Source organism: Mirounga angustirostris, unplaced genomic scaffold (assembly GCF_029215605.1).
Source record: "Mirounga angustirostris isolate CCGP_5_RB_7025 unplaced genomic scaffold, mMirAng1.0.hap1 SCAF_1, whole genome shotgun sequence".
NCBI classification, from domain to species: domain Eukaryota; kingdom Metazoa; phylum Chordata; class Mammalia; order Carnivora; family Phocidae; genus Mirounga; species Mirounga angustirostris.
In genome coordinates this window covers 199,210,366-199,230,318 of record NW_026991709.1, presented here as the reverse complement: position 1 = coordinate 199,230,318, position 19,953 = coordinate 199,210,366, and the positions used below count along the sequence as shown (strand labels likewise).

The window sequence follows — 19,953 nt, the reverse complement described above, 5'->3', positions numbered from 1 at the left end:
AATTTGGGAAGTATTCAGTCATTATTTCTTCCAATAGTTGTTCAGTCTCACATTCTTTCTCATCTCCTGGGATTCCAATAATATGTTAGATTTTGTGTTATTCTCCCAAAGTCTCTGAGGAGCTGTAGTATTTCTTTTTCAGTCTATTTTCTCTCTTGTTGTTCAGATGGAATAAATTCTATTGATCTGTGTTCAAGTTCAATGACTCTGTTCTCTGACATTTCCAGTGTACTATTGAGCCCATCAGACATAGTTTTTAATTTGATTATTTTATCTTTCCTATCCATAATTTCCATTTTGTACTTTTTTATAACTTCTATTTCTTTGCTGATATTTTCTAGTTTTTCATTTGTTTCAAGATAATTCATCATTGCTTGAAGCAATTTTATAATGGCTGCTTTAAAGTCCTAATTTTGTATGTTAGCAGGCAATCACTCTTTAAATTTGGCTGTAGTTTCAATGACAATTTAGTTTCCAGAGCCCTTGTAATGCAATTCTGGCCTGCTGTGTTCTTCTGGCTTCCTGAGACTGTCACTCAATGCCTGCTGGTACTTCCAGTAAGGGCTGAAGGCACTTCCCTGGGCCAGGTGGTTTCACTAGGTGGGGGTTGAGCAATGCTGGACCCAAAGAATGCAGTTTCTCTTGACTTGTTCTCTGGCTGCCTGGCGCTGGCAAGACTTTTGTTCAATCTCTGCAGGTACCACCGGAAGCAGGAAGCACTTACCTGGCCTTTTGCTGCTGGAGGTTAAGGTTGTAGGAGGAAACCTCCCAAGGTCCCGTTCTGCTCCTGGATAGAAGGCTATAAGACGCCAGGCCTGTGGGTGTCCCTGGTGCTGTGGGGGACTAGGGATAGGTCGTACTGTAGTGCTGTCAGGTGTGGAATGGGCAACAGGTAGGTCCTCATGAGCACTGCTCAACAGGACTGAGCCCACTGCTGTTGCTGGTTATGGGGAGGGAAATAGGCTTTCCCCTTTCCTGGTCTTTTAGCAAGAAAAAGTAGGCTTTTTGTTCGTTCTTTTTTTTTCCTTCTCTTCTCCTTCTTCTTTCTTTTTTTTGGGGGGGCGCCTATGCTTGCTGGCACTTCTAGGTTGCAGGTACTCCACAGGGCCCAGACCTGGGTACATGGGAGATTAGAAACAAAACCCAGGGAACTCATGTGCACTGTCCTTCCTCAAGTCCTGAGCTCCCTCCCAGTCTGCCCTCTCGTTTCCACCTTTCAGATTCCTTTTATAATTGTCTGCTGAATTCTTTTCAGGGTATTTATCTGTATTTAGAGGAAAGGAGCAAAAAAAGTGAATCAAGTGGTCTTCTCTTGGTAGGAGATTTTCTAATGTATAGCATTTTGTACTTTTTGATGTTTGAAACCCTATGTATTTTTAGTGAAAACTGAATTTGCTTTGTTTTAAAAATATGGGGGCACGTGGGTGGTTCAGTCAGTTAAGTGGCTCAGGTCATGACCTCCGGGTCCTGGGATCCAGCACCACATTGGCCTTCCCACTCAGCGGGGAGTCTGCTTGTACCTCTCCCTCCCCCCGGCTCGTGCTCTCTCTTGAATAAATAAATAAAATCTTTTAAAAATATATGAAAAAAAAACCCATACCTACGCGTTGCTAATGTCTTTTTTTTCTATAGCAAGCTGAAAGAATATCTTACCAAATGTGTGACTTATTGCCATTAGCCCCAGACCACTATGAACATTTTTCAACAGGCATAGGATTTTTCAGTAAACAACATGAACACAAAGTCGCACTGCCTATGACATAAGCATGTTAACATCTCAACCTGTATAAGTAATTGTCATCCAGTGAAGAACACCTGACATACACATAAGCAGAAACTGCTGTCTCCCACCCAGATGGCGCTTCTCACCATGACCCTCCATCTTTGCCTCAGGGGTCTATGCCAACCAACTGCTAGAGACCACCACCCAAATGTCCCCACAGTTTCGAAAAAGAATGCGCAAAACGGAACTCATAACTGCTCTACCATACTTCTCCCTTCTGTTGGATTTTTCCAGTATGTATGCTGTGGGGAAACCCAGGCTCAGTGTCAGAGCACCACTCTGACTCCTCTCTCTCTCACCCTCCACACCCAGTTTTCAAGTCAAGTTGATTAGTTGATTTCACCTATTATACTTCCCCTTCATGTCGTATTTCACCTGCTACTACTACACGAATCAGGCTGTTGTCACAAGAATTTTTGCCCTCAATCGTCTGTCCTCCAGTTCATCTTATCTACTGAAAACAGGAGAGTCATCCCAAAGCCGACTTTGGGCCACTTTACTGTCAGAGGCAGCCACTTTTTTTTTTTAAAACATCTTAGGGGGGCATTTGAAGCTTGGGTTCCAAACAACTTTCTAGATTTGTTCTCCCATTATTTCTGGCCACGTATGTACAGATGGCTTGGACACATTTGCTCAACCTACACTCTTCTCCTGAGAAGCCCCCAGATGAATGAGGTAAACAGATAATAAGGGATGTAAGGTAGCATGAAGTGGGGCACGGAGCCCAAACCACGGCAACCCAATGCCCTGTGCGGACCAGTCACCAAAGCAGCAAAATGTAAGAGATGGCAGAGAGAAAACAGTTCCCAGAAGGGAAGAGAATAGAACACGTGTTTAGAGCAAAGCAGATGTTCTGAGAGGCACACAATGGCTGCAGCCTGGCTACACTTCCTGCAATTGGCTTCCCTGAGATTCCCTGTCAATAAACACCTTTTTATAAATTTGAGTTCCTCTGAGTGTGTTTCCGTTCTTTGAAATTAAATAATCCTTACAAGGGTGCCCCACGAATACTGGCCATTGTTCTTGTACCTGTTGTGAGCTGTCTAGGCTTCATACCTTTGTTTACATGAGTTCCTCTGCCTGGAAGGCTTTCCCTCGCAATGTTAGACAGTCCCAGGCTCCCTCTCCTCCATGATTCACCCCTCTCTCACTGTTCCTTTCCCCAACCCCAATTAGATCATAACTTGCTTGACAATCTAATGACGATATCCAGTGCCTAGATAGTGACTGGCAGACGGAAAGCATGTTAAGTAAATGAATCTTTATCTAGTTTTACCTACATGGTGTTTAGCAGAGTTGGCACTTAAAACATTTTATTAGGTGAATAGATCAGTGAGGTTTGCAAGTTACTTGAATTTTTTTTCTACCACCATGAACTTCTGTTAGCATGAACTAGGATAAACTTGTTTTGAAATAAACGAAACTCTGCACTCATTACCACCTAGAAGGTATATGGCACGGAACTGGGCAGCAGCGGATCAACAAGAAGATGACACAATCCTATCCACGAGGGGCTTGCAGTTCTGCCCCAGCTAGAAGTAAGCAACAGCACAGAGTACCCGAGTTCTTGTTGTCTTGGAGTCAAAAATCACAGAGGAGCTATGCCGCTTCTTCGCCCATCTCCATTAAAAAACCCTGTTTAGTCTTCTAGGGTCCTTTCTACTACCCCTTCCCCTAGGAAAACACCACTTCTAATTTTAAGAGAAAAGGAGTAAAAAACTTCATGAAAATGTACTGAGAGGAATAAGTATTAGGGAAAGAGGCTTTTTTTTTTTTTTTTTAACAGACAGCACACATGGTTTAAATCCCCATTAAGCAGCTTGTGAATCACGGCCCTTTGTGCTCAAACTGGACTCGGAGGAAAACAAGCTTTTGTAGACCACCAACAATAACCTGGGTGGGGGGGGAGGGATGGGGAAGAGAAGAGCCAGGGAAAGACACAGGAGGCAGCCACAAAGACCCTGACGGTTAGTTGTTTATTAAGTGCAAGTCTCTCCTTCTCTCTCCTTTCCCTTTCTTTCCCTTCTCTCCACAAATTCTACCCCCACACATACAGAAAGAGAAGACTAGAAGCAAGATTGGGTCAAACATGAAGAACAGGAAAAGAATATTAAATAGCCAGTTTTAAAAGGCTCTTTTTCCACTTGAACAAAAGTAAAATGTTCTCAAAAGCGAAATGGAAAACAGAGCTTGCACCCAGGCTGTGCTACTTAATGAGAGGAGGTTAGTGCTGATACGCCCATTGTGAATCCACACAGTGGCAGATTTTCAAGCAAGGAAATCAATCAGTTGTGACTGGATGATTTAGGGCTCAGGAATCATCTGGTTCAAACCAACAGGGAGCTGAGGGATGGGAGGATGGGGGATGGGGTGGGCAGGGTGACATGAGGTCAAGTAAGGGGCTCTATTTCTTATGTCCGCCACCCTCTGACCCCATCGGCCCACACCCCCAGGCCCCACTATCCGTCATGCCAGCATTCAGGCTGACCTAGCTAGATTCACTTTGTTCACTTTGTCGCCTCACTCCCAGCAACCTTCCAATGCAAAGAATTCAGCTTTCCCCAGGCACACAGACTCTGGCGGTAACAAGCTGCCTAACGCTCCTGCCGGTAATCTGTCACTTCGGTTTCTTCCTTGCTGTCTGCTTGTTCCCCATGGAGGCAAAATTTAGAAACATACCATCACGTGGGGTCTCTTCACACAGGAACGATGGAGTGCTCTGGGTTGCAGTGACCTCAATTTCTTTCTTCCCCGCCAGAGCCGTCTCTCCTGGCTGTTGTTTCTCACCTCCTTGGCAGAGCTGGGAGCAGGAATCCGTTCTTGTTTCACTAACACCTTCTTGTCCTTTCTCCCTGCTGCTTACTTCAGGAATCTGCTCCAGCTTTCCATGCAGACACAACCCAGCAGGGCCCAGTTCCTTCTTCCCGGAGCTGTCGCTGCTGCTGTTGCCAAAGGGGGTCAGGTCTTCTCTCTTCTCGGCCACAGGTTCCTCACAGATGAAAGGAGGCATCTCTGCAATAGACGGGATGGGCAGTTCCCCGGGGATCAATCTGTAGTTAGCTGTCTGTTCCTCAGCCACCGTCATGGAGCGCCTTACGGCAGGAGCCCCCACTTTCCTGGGCGTAGGACTTGGTGCGGGGCTACTGGTAAGAGGCGGCAGGCCAGAAGAAAGCTCTTCTCGGGCAGGGAGCTCAGGATACTTATCTGCAAGGTTGACAGCTGGGGGAACCGAGAGGTGAGAACATTCCGACAGGGCCCGGCGCATTGCTTTTTTCTGCTGGGGCACTTGGTTGAGCAAAGCCCCCTCCTCAGGAAAAGTCAATCTCTCCAGCTCCTTCTCGTGGTCTCGGTCATGAGAGCTGGCACTTACATACTCCTGTGGGAACTCCACCATAGTGATCGGTGGAATGGCAGTGGGTGAAGGCTCAACTGTGGGGGTTGGGCGCACGATGGCCACCGATGGGGAGGACTCAAATTCAGGCGGCCCAGAGTTATCCTTCACCACCCCAGTCACCTGGCAGCCGGTGGTGATGCCGTTCTCCTTTCCTGGAGTTGCTTCCCTCAAGCCCTGAGCCACTGGATGAAAGTTGGGGTTCCAAACACTGGTTTCTTGCTCCTTAACATACTGGGTGGGGATGTCAGCAGCCCCAGGGAAATCCAGATCTGGCTGGCTCTTGGTCTCTGGCCCATTCTTCCCTGCCACCATCCCCTGAACTGTAGAGGCTTTGTTCTTGTCTGGACCCTCTCCGGGTCCCACATGGAACTCAGCTGTCTTCTGGTGGACTGAGTTCCCCCCCGAGGAATGGCAGGTTTCTGAAATCACATACCTGCTCTCAAGGTGACCCGAGGCTGCTTGATACTCCTTGTCCTGCACTTCAGTGCTGAGCTCTTTGTCTAGCTTCCCCTCAAAGAAGCAGAGCTTATTCTGCTCCAGGAAGCTGGCATTCTTCACAAGCCCGTCTTTCAGCTGCCCATCCATGCTGACATTCAGTCCGATTTCATTCAGTTTGCCCTCTGTCCTCTGCCACTCAAATCCAGCTTGGTGGATTTCTTTTGGGGGGTCCATTCGGCACTCTGCAGGCTTGCCCTGACAGGGCTGGCCGTAAGCGGCAGAGCAAGAGGCAGGCTGCTTGTCTGAGAGCGACATCGTCTCTTCGACTGCTCTCCCCCCTCGCTCCTGGAGCTCTAACACCACCTACGATCACACAGAGCTGGCAGTGACATCACACCAAGTCCCCAGTATTCATGACAAAACCTATCTTTCCCCCAAAGCTCCTCTCTCCTCCAGCAGCTGGGTGCTACATGTACCTACTAGTGTGAAAGAAAGAACGAAAAAGAAAGAGAAAGGAAAGAACCTGCTACTTTCTGCACAATCAAATGCCACTGTTAAACTGAAAGTGTAATTTCCTGTGAGCTAGCACTCTGTTTAGATCTGCAATTTACAACACGGTATGGTGCCAATCTGGGAACTGAGGATAGTAATTACTCCGGCTTTCACTGATATAGATACATGCATACTCACATGTTCACTTATCTGACACTATGCCCACACTTCCCCATTCACCCACTCAAAAAACCGTTTTAAAAACAGACAAGACTCATTTGCCAATTCCCAGTCATAACCCTTCGAGAACAATGATTTCAGAAAATGGCTCAAAATTTCACTTAAAAAAGACCTTAATGTAGTATCAAAATTGGAGGCGTTCATTTCTCAGAGCACAAGTGGGTTTGCTGTCATAGCAACTTATCAAATTCACTTGAAAACTGATGAGTGGAATCCTCAAAGCCCAGGGAGAGCTTCATCTGTAGCTCTGCACCGTGGCAGAGTTTAATAAAGGGTTCCTTCACGGATTTCAGCCATCAGGGCTTTGGAGACGTATATCCCAGTTACAAGACACTTGTGTGACAACATACCCTCCCTGCCTTGCACTTTGATTCCTGACCCTGCTCCCCCCTGGTTCCTTGGACAAGCGGGGTCCCTCCCTCCTGCACCAGCCCTGCTCTTCCCAGTCAGCTGACTTAGTTGCCATGTGAACACACGGGGGCCAGTTGATTTTCCTCTGACCTCTGAAGTGCAGAGACTCTGGCAATCTGTGACAGGGCCCACGGCCCCGATTTAATCCAGCACGGTCCTTTGCTGTGCTGGCCTTTGAGTTTATAAACTGTACATTCAGGACTGAAGAATCCATAAAAGGAAATTCTTGAAAAAGAAAGTTACACTGAAAGGACAGGCCATATTCTACCTTGAACATAGCTGATTTTTGTTGCTTCCCCTGTAAGTTACCATCATGAAATATTCTCTCAAGAATACATGAGATGCCTTTTTCCAAGACAAAGAAAAGTCAGGCTAGATTGTTTTAAAGCCATCTGCCATCAACTGCACTGATCTCGTTACAGTTTTTAATAATGCTTTTAGAAAAAAAAGGGCAAGTTACGATTGTTCTCTTTGATCTATAAAACCTGACGAGATAACCGAAACCCAGCCCAGGAAAGTTTTGTTAAGTGGAGCCTGTCTCCAAGTACCCCTTCTCTACTATTCATACCATTCACATAGCTTCTCTCAAGTCCCCAACTATAGTGCAGGAACCAACCATATACGCCTTCTACAGTACCTAACACTGGGCTACATTCATGGTCAGGAGTGGTGGGGTTGAAATCCTCAAAAAATGTGCATTTCCATTTAACCTCTGTCCTGAACATAAACTGAGCCTCTCGTTCCTCTCAACCTTAGGCACTTTAGTAGCAATACACATGGAAGCCAATAAAGGTTCACTGGCAAGGAACCAAGATCATCTAACTCTACCGCAAAGCTCCCACCAAGGAAAGGGAAGTGAAGATGCATAATGAAATGAAGGGGGTGCCAGAAAGGTATGATTCTACTAAGTAATTGGGGAAAAAGAAAGATGAGAGTCTTGGGCACAGAAAGGCTTGGTGAAGAAATACAGCTGAATCCTGGCCTTCTTATATATATATATTATAAGTAAATGATAGAATTAAGTATATATAATATATGATGAAAGTTAAGAAAGTCTGGCGGGAGGCTGTTGTTGCAATGCTGTCCAAACAAGCCAGAGACACATTTTAGAAAATACCTTAGACATCAGGTATGCCTCAACAACCCCATCCACTCAGAAACTAGTCACTCCCTGCCCCCAACAAACATGCGCAGCCTCAATTCACTGACACCTTCTAATCTGGGTTTGTGGGGAAATAAATTAATTTGGCTTGAAGTCAGAAGACCAGGTTTTAAAATCTCTCTGTACCACTTAATAGTTACGATTCCGAGTACTGCACTTAATTGCTCCTAGCTTCAGTTTCTTCATCCATAAAATGCGGGGAATCTTGAAGGTGGCTTCCGGTCTCTCAGTTTTAACACTCTTACATCTCAATGAGAAGGTTGAAATGTGCATCAGGGAATCACAGGTCTGTTGCTATGTCCAGCTCAGAGGGAATTTAACTTGGGGCTCCAGGAGCCAGTATGTTCGGTAGACCCCGCCCCTCCCCATGCAAGGGTGCTGCCTGTTGGAAGAGGCATGACTAGGGGCTGCAGAAGCACGTCTGACGAGACAACTCCGCTGTCTGAGTTGGCTGACATATTCTGACGGGGCAGAGAACCTAGGTGAAGAACAAGCATGGACACTTGTTCCCTAGAGTCCAGTGATTTTTAATTCTAGCCAGCTTATCCAAACCCTCTCACTGGCACCAACAACAAACAAAACAAACAAAGCTCAGGCAATAACGAGAACTGCCAGTCCCTGGTACCTTCAAATCCCACATATCTTGTCTCAGTGACTCTATCTATAAATAGCAAACTGCAAGTCAGCCAAAGACCAGGAGCAGGAACCAGGAGAATAAAGCCGGCCGGTCACAAAGGAGCACATATTCTGGACCGTAGTTCTTACTGCTTATCAGGACTGTGGTCAGCCTGAAAAAAGACAATGATGTGGCATCTGGCTATTGTACCAAGCAGAGGCCTCAGAGTTATAAGGCTCAAGAGTCAGAGAGTTTAAGAGGCAATCTGAGGGGTCAGTGGCCAAGAGGTATAAGCCCAGACAGGAAGCCCAGAGTACAGGTGAGTGCCCAAGACACCATGTCAGCTAGATGCTCAATCTTACACATAGCTTGGTGTCACCACAGGGTCTGAGCACAACAGGAGAACATAAGGCATAATATGGGGACACCCATAAAATCCACCCCTTGTGTAGGGGTGAAGTAATACAACATAAAAACCATTTAACACAGAGAATGTACCCACTGATGCTAGCTTAAAAAAACCCAACAGGGGCACCTGGGTGGCTCAGTTGGTTGAGCGACTGCCTTCGGCTCAGGTCATGATCTCAGGGCCCTGGGATCGAGCCCCGCATCAGGCTCCCTGCTCGGCGGAAAGCCTGCTTCTCCCTTCCCTTTCCCACTCCCCCTGCTTGTGTTCCCTCTCTCGCTGTCTCTATGTCAAATAAATAAATGAAATCTTTAAAAAAAATAAATAAATAAAATAAAATAAAAAACCCCCAACAAAACACTAAGAAAATGTATTCATGTATGAAGTAGGTTTTACCACTTCCAGTAGGGAATTTGATGTGAAATCATAAAGCATAAATCCCTGGACTGGAGAATTACCGCATGAGGTCCCCTCTGACAAAGGTAGGCAAAAATAAACCACCACCACCAAGAAACACCATACAAACCCCAATTTTAATAATTAACAGATAAGAGAAAAAGAAAAGCTAGCTAGCTCTCAAAATCTGAGGAATTGCCTAAAGAAAATAATATTCTATTCTCCCAAGCTCTGAGGACAAGGATCATTTTATTCTATTTTCACTTTTTTTTTTTAAAGTTTTTATTTGAATCACCCGATGCCCATCACAAGTACCCTCCTTAATCCCCATCACCTGCTTCCTCCATTCCCCCGTAGTTAAGAGTCTGTTTCTTGGTTTGTCTCACTTTTTTCCCCCTTTGCTCCTTTGTTTTGTTTCTTAAACGGATAAGGATCATTTTATAAAAACAGTACTGCAAGGACAATGAACTATGTGCTACAGGACAGGATCAGAACGCTGCAACTCCTCTACCTTCATCTGCCCATTTACAGAAGAGCAAACGGGATCTAAAGGAGGGAAAATGCAGTGGTTTGTCTGAGATCACATGGTGAGTTAATGGAAAAGCCACATGGAAGATGCCTGGTTTTTAACCACCAGTCTTCCCACACTGCTGAGCAGAACTTCATCTTAGTCACTGGATGCATCTCCTTTTCATTGTTTCTGTTTTGCTCAGTGAAGACAAGTACTACATGCTTTAATTTACAATACTTGTAATTTATCTTCTTGTGATCAATTCAAAACTTCCAAATTAAGATACAATGTGTATATACGTATGGGTTTAGGGGGAAAAGCAAGCTTGAAATAAAGGAGAAAAAGAAGCAATGCATTTAGTTCTACTGTCTACTTTATACCTTCATCATGATCTTGTTTTGTTTTAATTATGCAAAGAATGAGGAAGGTGCGAGTAACCTCTTCCTTAGCAATCTTCAGTTATGAGTTTCCATTCTCAAGAGAACTTAAGTTTATTGGGAATGCAAGCTGGTACAGCCACTCTGGAAAACAGTATGGAGGTTCCTCAAAAAGTTGAAGATAGAGCTACCATACGATCCAGCAATTGCACTACTGGGTATTTACCCCAAAGATACAAATGTAGGGATCCGAAGGGGTACGTACACCCTGATGTTTATAGCAGCAATGTCCACAATAGCCACACTATGGAAAGAGCCAAGATGTCCATCGACAGATGAATGGATAAAGAAGATGTGGTATGTATGTGTGTATACATATATATATATATATGTATACACACACAATGGAATATTATGCAGCCATCAAAAGGAATGAAATCTTGCCATTTGCAACGACATGGATGGAACTGGAAGGTATTATGCTGAGCAAAATAAGTCAATCAGACAAAGACATGTATCATATGACCTCACTGATATGAGGAATTCTTAATCTCAGGAAACAAACTGAGGGTTGCTGGAGTGGGCGGTGGGTGGGAGGGATGGGGTGGCTGGGTGATAGACATTGGGGAGGGTATGTGCTATGGTGAGCACTGTGAATTGTGTAAGACTGATGAATCACAGACCTGTACCTCTGAAACAAATAATACATTATATGTTAAAAAAAAAATAAAGAAGAGGCGCCTGGGTGGCTCAGTTGGTTAAGCGACTGCCTTCGGCTCAGGTCATGATCCTGGAGTCCCTGGATCGAGTCCCGCATCAGGCTCCCTGCTCGGCAGGGAGTCTGCTTCTGCCTCTGACCCTCCCCCCTCTCATGTGCTCTCTCTCTCGTTCTCTCTGTCTCAAATAAATAAATAAATAAATAAATAAATCTTAAACAAACAAACAAACAAAAAAACAAACAAACAAAAAATAAAGAAGATAGCAGGAAGGAAAGAATGAAGGGGGGGAAATTGGAGGGGGAGATGAACCATGAGAGACTATGGACTCAGAAAAAACTGAGGGTTCTAGAGGGGAGGGGGGGTGGGGGGATGGGTTAGCCTGGTGGTGGGTATTAAAGAGGGCACGTACTGCATGGAGCACTGGGTGTTATATGCAAACAGTGAATCATGGAACACTACATCAAAAACTAATGATGTAATGTATGGTGATTAACATAATAAAAAAATAAATAAAAAAAACCCTTAAGTTTATGTTATGTTTTTGTATAGTGCCTCAACACTGTGAGCTTCCCTTCATGGGGTTTCTGAATAGGCAGGCAGGTCCTGCTTCAGTAAAAAAAAAAGTGGAGATCCAGAGACTTTTACACAGGGAAGGGGATAGAGTGGCTATACCAACACATACCAAGGAAGAAATCACACAGAACAAGAATTAATGGGTTTAAAGATTTTCAAATGAGGTGAATGCCACCTGGATCACAAAAGATGGGGAAAACCTAGTACAGAAGAATTAGTAAAATCGGAGGATGGCTCTGTCAGTGCTCTGGTCCGATTCAGAATTAAAGACATAGTTTCACTCGGGAATTCACATTCACCCCCAGGACACAGCTGTAGTAAGAACTCAAACCTCCCCAGCCACTGTGATATTTTTATCAAGTTGGTAGATGAGAAACTTACATGAAGTCTTAAAAGGCTGAGCATGTCCAGGCAAAAATAAATGTACTTAGGAACCAGAAGGCTTCAATTCTAGACTCCGCCGCCACTGGAATTCTTTCCTCTAGGTTCTACTATTCTTACAGAACTCACTTCAATGTCACCTCTGTGAAGTCTCCCAGACCCTCACCCCCAAACTGACTCATTCATGTTTTTACAACATCATACTTGCTCTACTCTGTCTTAGGATTCGGCAACTACACCATAATCTTTTACTTATGTGCCTTTTCTGGGAGCTACTAGGAAGCGAGAAAATGACCAGTCCATTTTTGCCATGGGGTGCCCAGCACTCGGATACACGTTAAGTAGGATCTTAGAAAAGTTCTCTCAGTGGAAGGATGAGTGGATTCCTTTTATACGGACTCTGTATCATTTGGCCTGACCCTTCCCATCATTAAACTCGTTTAGAGAGGTTCCAATTTGGAAGGTCCTTTGGGTTAAAGACTTTGCCGTTCCATTCTGAGTCTGAGGAAAGAGCAGAGGTTCCCATATGTCTGGTCAGTAGGTGGCTTCTAAGGCTCGTTCATCGGACCATATAACGGCATGTCTAGCCTCCAAGCGTGTTGGCACAACTGGCAGATGTTTCTGGTTTTGCCTGGGCCTTGAGCGAGCGCTCAACGTGTTCAGGGCCTTGGTTTGGTATGTTCCACAACTGGTTTCCCTGCATCTTTCCTATCCGTTACCAAGGCAACGAAGCTACTTTCCAGATTGACCAAATGTTCCCAGTTACTGTCTCCAGGAAACAGTTTCTAATAAATTATCACTACAGTGACAGTCGATGATTCTACTGATTACAATGACTGATGACACTCTTTACTAACAAAACCCGAAGGGTACAAAGTTGCAGTCTAAGTTTCTTACCTGGAAGGAAATGATGTTTGTGTTTATATGCACATACTTATATGCAAAAACATTTCAAAGCCATATTCTACTGAATTTCAGACACATTTCTTAGTACATGTTTAACTCAAGAAAACCGTGATTCTCCCTAATTAAGTTTCAAAGATTGGGAAGCAAACAAGATGAAAAAAACCGAAGCTAGAAATCGAACTTCTGTGACTCCTGATAAAGATAAATTGCATACTGGGACCCATAAAATGGAGGCCTGGCTCACATCACAAATCTAAAGTCTAAAAATCTAAGTCTGCACATTTGGAAAACGGCTCACTGTCAAGGAAATCTAACATATACCAATTACAACCCTCCAATTCAGCTTTAGCTAGCTTACCTTACCCTAGAAAATAGGACCTGCTGCTAGCCTTATAAGGAAGTCTCTAACCTCTTCGTCATGCTGTTACACAGTCCCTCTTGTAATGCTCTATAAAACTCGCTCTTGCCCAAAATCCCTCGGGAAGAGAGCGCCTCTGCTTCTTAGGCACTGTACTTCCCCAATCCATGGATTGTTTTCCTTTGAATAAAGGACATCAAATTCCTTACTAAATTTTATTATTTTTGTCATTTGACACCCTAAAGCATTAAAATGCTTACAGATGAAACGTACCCCAAGAAGTAGGACTTGGAATCTCTAACCCTTTGTTCTTTTAGCATAGTACTGACCCTCCCATAAGCCTCCATGAAAAAGAAAAGAGAATCATCCAACTAAAATAGGTACCTCCCCATCTCCTCCACCACGAGTCACAAAGTCTAAGATCCTCCACTTATGGAGGCAACAGGACTCCCAGAACCCTTCAAGAGCTTATATTCTTGGGTGCCTGGGTGGCTCAGTTGGTTAAGCGACTGCCTTCAGCTCAGGTCATGATCCCAGGGTCCTGGGATCGAGTCCCACAGCGGGCTCCCTGCTCTGCGGGAAGCCTGCTTCTCCCTCTCCCACTCCCCCTGCTTGTGTTCCCTCTCTCGCTGTGTCTCTGTCAACTAAATAAAATCTTAAAAAAAAAAAAGAAAAAAAAAAAAGAGCTTATATTCTTCCTCTCAATCTCATCTCAGAATGTTTCACAGATCTCCCTGCTTTCCAATTTGACTTATATGTCAGTCACTGCAAAATGTTTGCTACTTCTCAAATATTCCATGCACCTGTACTTCACTATGCCTTTACACAGTCTGTCCCCTAGAAAGCTTACTCGCCTTTGCTCTACAAACTCATAGCTCAAATTACAGAACTGAGTTTCTCACTACAGTAAATTATCTGTTTGTGTGTTTATCTCCCCACTCTGGAATCCTTGAGGAGTAGAGAGTGGGTCATTAATCTACCCTTAGAATGTGGGAGTAATGTTACCTGGTGTCTGCTGAATGAATGAATGAACTAAATACTAAAAAGTCCAAATCATGTTGAGTGTCCACTATTTACAGAGCACTAGGCAATGTTTGTATGACAATTACATTTTTGTCTAAACTTAAACAAACTGCCATCATTGCTAAACAATTTAAAAACGAACAATTTCAATCTGCTCACAGCTGAAATGACCTGCTTCAATATCTTAGGTTAAAGTTAAGAGGTAATAAGGGCGGAGGGGCGCCCAGGCAGTCGGTTAAGCGTCTGCCTTCAGCTCGGGTCATGATCTCAGGGTCCTGGGATCAAGCCCCTCATCAGGCTCCTTGCTCAGTGGGGAGCCTGCTTCTCCCTCTCCCTGCCACTCTCCCTGCTTCTACTTCTCTCTCTCTGTCAAATAAATAAAATCTTAAAAAATAAATAAAATCTTAAAAAAAAAAATAAGGTAAGGGAAATAAAGGGAAATACAATAAATGGAAGACCTCTTTATTGTCCACTTCATATTTTATTTTATCTTATTATTTTTTTTAAGATTTTATTTTTCAGTAATCTCTACACCCAATGCGGGGCTCAAATTTACAACCCCCAAATCAAGAGTTGCATGCTCTACCAACTGAGCCAGCCAGGTGCACCTTCATATTTTAAATAAGTAAATATACCTGCAACATCAAAAATCAGAAGCTCAATTGTTTATCGTTTGTTTTCCAGGTCTTCTAATATTATTGTCACCAGAAGATAAAAATGACCAGTGAGGGAGTGTGAGGGGAAGAACCTCATTTTAAAGTAGAAAAATTAATATATGCTGGACTCATTTCAAAGAATATTTACATGCTCTGGCCAAATGAGGCAAACGGTAGCCCAGGATTCTTTGAGGGTTAAAAGAGTTTAAGACAGTGCTGAGCATATAGTAAGTTTCAAAAAATGGTAGCTATTTTTAGTTGTATGACATATAGAATTTCCCATTAAGTTTCTTTAATATACAGCTATTTTTTAAAAAGCCAGAGAATGAGCAGGTAGGTGGGAAAGAGGCAGCAGAAAAAAGATATTACCAAACACATACTTCTCCGGTTGTAAAATTGTAGCAAGTTTTAAGATTACAAATGGTTTTTTCATCTGCTGAGCATATTTTATTTATGAAACTGTTAGGATCTGGGGTTTATAAATTACTTCGAGTTTCATGCCAAGAGAACTTCCCACCATAAACTGACATTCTCAGCTGCTGGAAGAAGGGCTCAGGCAAACTAAAGAAAAAGAAATGAAGCCAGAAAAAAGGCGGCCAGGTTTTAACTATGGCAAAGGGAAGGGCCTGTCTACGGGGATCCATGGTGACTGTTGCACTCCCAGGACAACATGCCAAATGCACTGTCACTCACAGCTCTACCTGGCTGCCAGGGAAGCAACTGGTGTGAAGCGACAGCACAGACTTGAGTCCAGTAGAGGGTCGTCCTTTCACACCTGCTCTTCCATTCACAAAAACCAGTCCCACGGGAAGTCCTTTTCTGACAAAGTGAGCTTAGATTTCCCAAAGTCTTACAATCCTCCATGCCTCAGAACATGCAGAATGTTCTGTAAACTTGAGAGTGGCATGAAAACATAACAGGAGCGGAAACAGTGAGAGCATATAGTTAGCAATGTATTCACTTAGCCTATTTCCAAAGAGGATAAGACTGGCAAAAGAAAATTCATTAGGGGCACCTAAGATAATTCATTTATAATTTTTAAAATGTCATTAGGCAGCATATATATGTAAATCTCAATACTAGCTGTTACAGGAAACACATGAATAAATCAAACATAGTCTCGGCCTGGAGAATAAAATGCTAGACAGAGCCAAAAGACCTAGATCGCAATCCCAAATTAGCCTCCGATTTAAAATTTATGTCCTCATGATGTGTTTCCATTTCTCTACCTAAAAAAGTACTTAGTTAGTGCTTAGATATTAAAATAAAAAAAATATAATGACCAATTGTCAATCTTCATCTGTTTCTTTTTAAGACCTAAAATTTCTGAAGGTTCCTCTGAGGCAAGAATGAGAAAAGCACAGGCCTTAGTGTCAGAAAGATTGGGTTCAAATTCTACCTCTGATATTATACTATCTGCATGACCTTCATGTGGAGAGTCGCCATTTTCTCATCTGTAAAATGGAGAGAATACTTCATACCATTGTTTTGGTGTGTGTGTATGTAATGACGACCTACCTACTACCTATCGACAGATAACTAGGCACATGGTATTCACTCAACAGATAGATGGTAGTTGCTATTAATCACTGGCAATCTGGGGGGCGGGTAGTTAACACAAATGATCTGAAGTGAAGAACAAAGGAAACATTTAACAAGGCCAGGTCTAGAACCAGTCATGGATTAAACCTCAGAGTCTACATGACCAATGCTATTTTAGTATGAGGGGCCACCTGCCTAGTCTCCTATCAAAAATCACTACACTCCCCATTCCACTCAGTTCCCTGCCTCAGGGTTGCCTGAAGCTCTGTATCTGCACATTCACCTGCTTCCTGGATATCTTGGAAGAAGCCTTACTAGAAATCTGCATGGAAGATCTTCTTACTGGAAGATCTGCATGAAGAAAACATCAAAATACCCCAGTGAGGGAGGAAGGCACGCACACCCAAACATGTGAGGTTACTGAACATGGCACAGTATTCTGTGGCTGGATAGAAAATCTCACCATACAAGACATCACCTCTCCTGAGGATAACCGATACATTTAATGTGATTCAAAGAAAAATGCTGACTGGATTTTTATTTATCTTTTTACAAAACTATGCAAGTCAATTCTCAATTTTATATGTAGTAATAAGTGGGCAGAAGAGTCAGGAAAACTCTAAAAAACAGTCATAGGGTGAGGAGTGGGACTAGACCTCTTAGTTAGGACAACATACTATTAAAGCCGCATTATGCTACTGAAGCCTCAGTGGAAAGACCAATGGATCGGACAACAGCAAATACACACAGGAATGCAGAGCCTGGCAAGGGTGGCACTTCAGTAGGAGACAGATCAGACACATGCTGGTAGGCGACGACCAAGAAATTCTATGTCACATCTCATAAATCACACACACACACACACACACACACACTTGTCAACTCTACACCGATCAGAGATCCAAAATATGAAAAATTAAAAATAGAAGTTATTTTCATAAACTCAGAGTAGGGATGGATGGATGCTTAACCACTCAGGCGCCCCTAAATTCATTCTCTTTTGCCAATCGTATCCTCTTTGGAAATAGGGAAGTAAATATATTGCTAACTATATGTTCTTTTATAAACCTGGTAATACATAAGGAAGTCACCAAATAAGTAAAACACAAAATAAATCTAAGCCCAGAAACAAATGCTCATCTGTAAGGTCAGCACACACAGTCAGAGGAACACGCAGGAGTGGAGAAAGTACAGAGGAGGGCAGTACGGTATGTGCCGAGTGTGAGTGTACCTCTGCGGCCCTACGGGGGACCGAGGGGCAACACCTGTCAAAATTACCAATCCACAGTCTTCAAACCAGAGTCTACTCCAGAGTCCTTTTTTATTACACAGATGTGCTAGCACAACTAGGACATTCTGTACATACAAGAACAGTCTATGTACCTTGCTTCTAATAAAGAAAAACTAGGAAACACCTAAATGTCCACCAATAAAGAAGTGGTAAAATACATTAGGTTATAGCCATATGATCAAAATACTATACAGCTATTAAATAAGAATGAGGCCCCCTTCTTTGTACTGATCTGTAAAGACCTTTAAAATAATTGTTAAGTTTACAGGGGCACCTGGGTGGCTCAGATGGTTAAGCATCTGCCTTCGGCTCAGGTGATGATCTCCAGGTCCTTGGATCGAGCCCCACACTGGGCTCCCAGCTCAGTGGGGAGTCTGCTTCTCCCTCTTCCTTTGCCTCTCCCCCTGCTTGTATACTTTCTCTCTCTCTCTCTCTCTCTCTCAAATAAATAAAAATCTTTTAAAAAACCCCAAAACTGTTAAGTTTACAAAGCAAGGCACGCACCAGTACGTACGGTAGGTCTCATTTGTATAAAATCCACAAATGTATATGTCATTGCTTCTTTATGCATAAACTCTCTGGAAGGATGTATAAAGACACACTTAACATTGGGTGCCTCTGGAGAGGGAAATTTGGTTGGGGATTGATGGAAGGACACAGACTTACGTTTAAGTGCACACCCCTTCATACCATGGGAATGTACTAACTGATTCAAAATTTCTTTAACAGAGACATAGTGAGAGAGTTAACACAAGCAGGGGGAGTGGGAGAGGTAGAAGCAGACTTCCCACTGAGCAGGGAGCCCGATGTGGGGCTCGATCCCAGGACCTTGGGATCATGACCTGAGCTGAAGGCAGACGCTTAATGACTGAGGCACCCTGAAAAAGAAATTTAACTATTAAAAAAAGTAAATACTGTCCTTAGGGGGAAGGTGTGATAGAGTCATAGAAGAAACAATAACTTTTGCCTGAAATCACCATTCCCTCCTCAGCCACTCTGCAGGGCTACCCCTACCAACACAATCTCTCTGAGCTTGGCTTGGCCAAGGCAAGGCCTTGAAAGTTCTGAAACTTCTGCTTTGCTTACTCAAACAAATCCTCTAACTACATTTCTTTAGAAATAGTGAGCAAAAAGAAATGGCTAGCATTCAGAAAATTTACGTCACCCTTTGTATCACTGTTCAAACTGAAGAACCAGTCTAAAAACTAACACGAAAGAACTCGATAGAACACTGAAATCCTAACGAAGGCTGGAAAGCCCTCTATCTATGACTTCATTTTCTGCCTTGGCAATAGGGTAGCTAACAGAAGAAAGATAAAAACAGAAAAGATGAGAATGTCTTATGCAGATAATGACCTTTAGTATTCTCTACTCACACAGCACGTATTCCTTACTGGGTACAAAATCCATGCAAAGCACAAGCTTTACCCAAAACAAAAAGTCCATATCATGCAGCACATCATCCCCTGACGAAGGCTGTCCAAAACCCTAAGGCCAACTTGTGTTTTTTTGTTTCGTTTTGTTTTAAATTTCTGGAGTTAGTAGCTGCATCATGCAAGGTGAGAAACAGCATCATCAGAAGGCTGCAAAACCTCAAAGGCTAGGAAACATTTTTTGAAGGTTAGGCTCTGGGAAGTCATGATTAGATGTATACTTTTCAGGAAAAAAAGAAAGAAAACATTTCTAAATCTCAAAGGAAATATCTTTCTCAGTCTCATTCCAAGTACTTGACTGAGGAGGTCCAAAAAGGGCAAAAATAGGAAGAATCCCACATCAGCAAGTTTTACAGACTTGTCCAAGGATGCAGACTATGTCACATGGACAAAGACTATGCCCCAACTCCACCCGACGTGCAACTGTGGCCAATGGCTATGAACAGCAAACTGGTAGAAGATGTGGTTGCATCACTGAGAGATCGTTTCCCACTTCTAGAAACACAGAGTCTGTGCCTAGCAATGCTGGTCGGAAGCTAGTCACCATGTCCTCATATGGGGAAGACCATTTTCATGACTCCAAAGGCAGTTTGGATATTCAGTCCCACCAGCACAAGCTACAAATATATACTGACAAGAAAATAAATCCCACGCATACAGCTGGACCTGAAATGTTTTCTTTCCTTCTGTGAATCCTTATACAAAATAATGATTAAATCTGGCCGTAAGCTTTACACACAGGAGGCACATTTTTTTTTTTTTTTTAATTAAGAATAGTGGATGGTGATAGACCTTCTGTTAAACAATTCATTGTTTGAAATTCAACTTCCCCTAAAACTCAAGGT

General features: G+C 43.3%; 1 protein-coding gene across 17 annotated transcripts in view; it reads right to left on the bottom strand.

The window, feature by feature from the left end:
* Window positions 1-19,953, bottom strand: part of MAP4 (microtubule associated protein 4) — a 200,285-nt gene that overhangs the window by 28,536 nt on the left and 151,796 nt on the right. The gene's annotated exons all lie outside the window — the stretch shown is intronic.